The sequence below is a fragment of the Delphinus delphis genome, chromosome 5 (assembly GCF_949987515.2).
Source record: "Delphinus delphis chromosome 5, mDelDel1.2, whole genome shotgun sequence".
NCBI classification, from domain to species: Eukaryota; Metazoa; Chordata; class Mammalia; order Artiodactyla; family Delphinidae; genus Delphinus; species Delphinus delphis.
In genome coordinates, this window is record NC_082687.1 from 23,828,306 (window position 1) to 23,833,745 (window position 5,440).

A 5,440-nucleotide genomic window follows, 5' to 3' on the forward strand; every position below is an offset into this window, starting at 1 on the left:
GTCATTTAATTCTTCCTCAACCATCAGCATTCGGCAGTGCTTGTGCTGGGGATTGTTCATCCCTCTAGATGGCGCTTTTGGACAAGACCTAAGATGGTTCCATTCTGGCTCTCTATTGCGTGCATGGCTCACATCTGGTCCATGGCAACCCTCCTGCATCCTTTGCCTTGATAAACCCTAGGAATACTGCCTAATCCTAATGCACTCCCCCTTTTTCGCTCATCCATCAAAGCAGCCAATCAGCTTATCTCCTACACTGAGACTTTCCAGGTAGAGCCAGACCCCAGTTCTCTGTATCCGCCACAGTGTAGGTGACACGCATTACACTCCCCAAATGGTCTTGTGATTCAGCACCTCTTTGAAAAGCTAAAATATTAAAGCCACCATTCTTATACACTGTTCTGTGTTTTTATCAGAGCTCTAGAAGCATCTCAAGATCAGGGACCACATTCCACATGTCTTTATGTCTTTATACCCTTAGAAGCACATCGGCTGGTATATTATAAGTACTCAAGAATTTGTCGAGTGGATAATTTTAACTCACTTCTGATATACTTTGAACTTATTACAAAAGTTTTTTTTTTTTTTTTAAGTTGGGACCAAGTGATCTTTTTTAGCACAGAAATTATTCTGTGTGGTATTGCGGAAGGGAGAGAGGTAAGAAAGATAAAAAAAAAATTTTGAGTTATATTACTGTTCAGAGAAAAAATGTAAGAATCAAGCCTCTCTGAGTACAGTAAGATACACGATGTAAGAGGAGCACAAGTGTCACTTAGAAGAAAAATCAGGAAACTCTTCTGAGATGCTCTGTAGATTGAACATCGGGAAATTTGTTGAAATAGAGAAGAGAGCATTATCTCCAAGTCGTCTCCACCCTAGCTCTGTCTAAAAAAACTGAGGTGCTGGCAATAATTCTTAAGGGAGGGCAATTATGAGAGTATGATGTTTTGACCACATCATACTTATGTTAAATGGATGCCATAGATGTGTTTTTATCTCCTGTAAGAGAGAACGTTCTTTAAATGGAAATAAGAAAGAGAAATATGACAAGGTAAAGCTTTCAAAAGAGATGTGACCATCCTTTAAAAACGAGTTCAACGTCCAGATTCAGAGAAATTTCGTGCCAAGATCCAAAGAGGACTTGCAGCTGAAGTGTCAGAAATACTGTCGGTAACTTTGACAAACTACCCGAAACAGGATAGATGCCAAAAGATGGAAGACTGGAAAATGTTTTTTCAGTTACCTCAGAAGAGAGAATAGATTCTGGAAACAAACTGGTAAGTTTGATTGCTAGAAAAAGTCTGGGACAGCTTATTTAAACAGTTTCCGAATGTTTGGATAAGAAAGAAGTTATGCTTATGAGTTAATATCAGTTCTTTATCATCTAGTTTCATGAAATCAAATTTAATTTTTTTTTTTTTTTTAGTTAAACAGACATCTATTGGACATCCTCTATGTGTTCTAAATGTGCTAGTTACTGGGGATGTAAAGAGATGTGCGTTCTCGTGGTTGAGGTTATTTCTGGTGTGATAGGGCAGCCACACCGACGCCCATCAGCTAAACCCTGAGTGCTTTGACAAAAGAAGGAACCAACCTCAAGGCTCTGAGGGAGGAGTCTTGGGAGAAATAATGCTGTACTAGAGTCAAAGAATGAATGACAACCCATCCATCAGAAAGGGGGGAAGAATGTTCCCAATGGAGTGGCTAATATGAAAAAAGGCACAGGGGCATGACACAGCCTAGCGTTTGTGTTTCTTAGAAACGTGTAAGGTGAGAAGAGATGAATGAGGGAATGAGTTTAGAGAGGAAGGTAGAAGCCAGATCCTGCAGAGACTTGGATCCATTCAAAGTAGATGGGACTTCACTTTCTAGACTCTCCACAGAATGTGGGGACCAATTTTAAGCAGTGGAAACGTGGTTGGTTTTTTGTTTTCTGTACATCTGTCCAACTTCGGTGTGGGCCACAGATTGAAGGAAGAGTTAGGGCTACTGATCAGGAAGCTCTTGCAATTATCCATGTGAGACAGAGGATGGTTTGCACTATGCACTGGTACTAGGGATGGAGTGGAAGAGATGGATGTAATAAGTGTCCTGAGCAGCATCCAGTGATTGCATGCAGGTGGCTTCTAGGATGCCCTGCACTCGCAGCTTCAGGAGAGTGGGGCTGGGTTAGTATGATCACGTCTATAGCACAACCAACCATTTCAGCTCAAGTTCGCTCAGCATAGAACCGAGGAAAGATAAAGCAGCCAAAAGAATTTCAAAAATGGGCTGCCTGTTTTCAGCCATGTTAAGAGAAAGAATATTTTCACTATGGACCTTGAGGGTCTAGGACCTTCAACAATTATTTTTGGCCAAGGTAGTGGTGGTTCTATTGGCTTGATGGCGTTGCTAGGATCCCATTCCCATACTCATCGGCCCTTTAAGGAGAGGGTATCAAGCAGAAGATGCTGGTTTTTCCTAAGCTTAGCAAAGTGCTCGATCCTCAATAAATGTTACAGAATCTGAATGCAAGCTCCCTGGATCCAATAACTATGAACAGTGACTTTCTCAGAACAGTATGCAGCAACTAAGTTTGTTTACACTGAACAAAGACTCTTCCATCACTATTTCTGTACATGATTTTTTTTCTCCCATTGAAAAGCCTTCACGAGTTTGAGAATAATTAAGGATCAAGTCAGATGTAATAGAAGGCAGGGAAAAGAGCTTATTTGACTTTGGGTCCTATACTAAGCGCACGGTACGACACTATGAATGTTTCTTGAGTTGCTTGTTAAAAATCTACTAAAGCCATTTCAAACAATATTGGAAGTAATCAATTGGGTCGTACATTGAATTCTGTGTTAATTTTCTTCCTTTATTTGCTGTATTTTTTTTCTTCCTTTTTCTATTTGGCATTGGAAATGTCTGCAACTTCTGAACGTAGGAAGATTTAAAACAACTAAGGTTTTAAAGTAAAAAGTAAGTGGTGGTATGGCAGGGCTCAAGGAGGAAATATGTCCTCAAGAAATAGATCTTAAGACATATTTATTTTTGTACATTCCTGCATTTAGCTCTTCCTACAGGTTAGTCCGATTTAGCTCATCTTACTTATTTTGTTGTTCACATAATGACTTTGTAGTTCATATAATACTGTGGCACTAACAATTCATTTCAGGTGTTCCTGCCTTTAGGTTTTTTTTTTTTTAATTAATTTTATCCAAGTATAGTTGATTTACAATGTGTTAATTTCTGCTGTACAGCAAAGTCATACACATATATACTTTTTCATATTTTTTTCCACTATGGTTTATCACAGGATATTGTATATAGTTCCCCATGCTCTACAGTAGGACCCTGTTGTTTATCCATCCTATATATAATAGTTTGCATCTGCTAGTCCCAAACTCCCAAGCCATCCTTCCATCACCACTGCCCCTGCAGCCCGTCCACTGCTTGGCAACCACAAGTCTGTTCTGTTTTTTTTTTAAATTAATTTTTGTTGGAGTATAGTTGATTTACACTCTTGTGTTAGCCTCGTTTTTTTTAAAATTTCATTTATTTATTTATTTTTGGCTGTGCTGGGTTTTCTGTGCGTGGGCTTTCTCTAGTTGCGGCGAGCGGGGGCCACTCTTCATCGCGGTGTGCGGGCCTCTCACTGTCACGGCCTCTCTTGTCACGGAGCACAAGCTCCAGACGCGCAGGCTCAGCAGTTGTGGCTCACAGGCCCAGTCGCTCCGCAGCATGTGGGATCCTCCCAGACCAGGGCTCAAACCCGTGTCCCCTGCATTGGCAGGCAGACTCTCAACCACTGCGCCACCAGGGAAGCCCATAGCCTCGTTTTATGGATTGGGAAACTGAGCCCCAATAGCTCCACTTGCCCGAGGTTACGTGGGAAGGTAGCGGTATCCCAGACTCAGAAGCCAAGTCTTCAAGCCCCCAGTCCTGGCTTTTCTCACTCTATCATTTCACTTCCCCATTCTCTTCTTTTTTTCTTCTCCCATTTCTTTCCTTGTGCACCTTGACCACTAATTAGGTCCAGCAGAGAGTGAGCACGGCTACTGTGCTGGCATCACTCTTCGGCTACAGGAAAAGGTATGACAGTGAAGATAAAAGGAAGTGAAAGCTATAGGTATACCGATTTCAACTTTTTCATGTTAATTCCTCATCACCCTAGAAAACTGAGAACTGGTTATGAAAAGAAAGAGCTACTATGAAGCAGAGTATGTAGAACAATGTAAAAGAAGTCCTTACATCCATAACTTTGCTTCTTTCTCTCTCATTTTGCCCGGCAAACAACTTCTGGGCCTCGAGAACTTGGTTCAGGCAAACCTGTCCCAACCTCTCAGTGAGAGATAGGTGCTCTAGCTATAATGCTAATCAGAACCCTGATATTGATTTTATTTTATTTTTTTTGCGGTACACGGGCCTCTCACTGTTGTGGCCTCTCCCATTGCGGAGCACAGGCTCCGGACGCACAAGCTCAGCGGCCATGGCTCACGGGCCCAGCTGCTCCACGGCATGTGGGATCTTCCCGGACCGGGGCACGAACCCGCATCCCCTGCATTGGCAGGCGGACTCTCAACCACTGTGCCACCAGGGAAGCCCTCCAGCATTTATTAGTTGTAGACTTTTTGAAGATAGTCATTGTGACTGGAGTGAGATGATACCTCACTGCAGTTTTGATTTGCATTTCTCTAATAATTAGTGATGTTGAGCATTTTTTCATATGCCTGTTGGCCATCTGTATGTCTTCTTTGGAGAAGTGTTTTTTTAGATCTTCTGCCTGTTTTTTGATTGGGTTGTTTGTTTGATATTGAGCTGTCATACACATTTTTTTTTTTTTTTTTTTTTTTTGCAGTACGCGGACCTCTCACTGCTGTGGCCTCTCCCGTTGCGGAGCACAGGCTCCGGACACGCAGGCCCAGCGGCCATGGCTCACGGGCCCAGCCGCTCTGCGGCACGTGGGATCTTCCCGGACCGGGGCACGAACCCGCGTCCCCTGCATCGGCAGGCGGACTCACCAGGGAAGCCCTATCATACAGATTATTTTAAGAAAAAAATAGTTATCTTAATTCTAAGGGGTCAATTTTTGAAAAGAAATTACACAATGAAGAATGCATAGACTTCAGAGTCTACACTTATTCTTAGCCCTTGAGACATGCGAAAATATATTTAGGAACTGAACTTAGTCCTTGGCAATTTCTTTTTTTTTTTTCCAAGGCTTTGATGGCTAGCCTCTTTTCCCCCCTTTATTTATTTATTTGGCTGCGTTGGGTCTTAGCTGCGGCACACGGGATCTTCATTTGAGGCATGGGGAATCTTTTTGTTGTTGTTATTGCAGTGCATGGGCTTCTCTCTAGTTGTTGCGTGCGGGTTTTCTCTCTCTAGTTGAGGCGCACGCGCACTCAGTAGTTGTGGCACGTGCGCTTAGTTGCCCTGCAGCATGTGGGATCTTAGT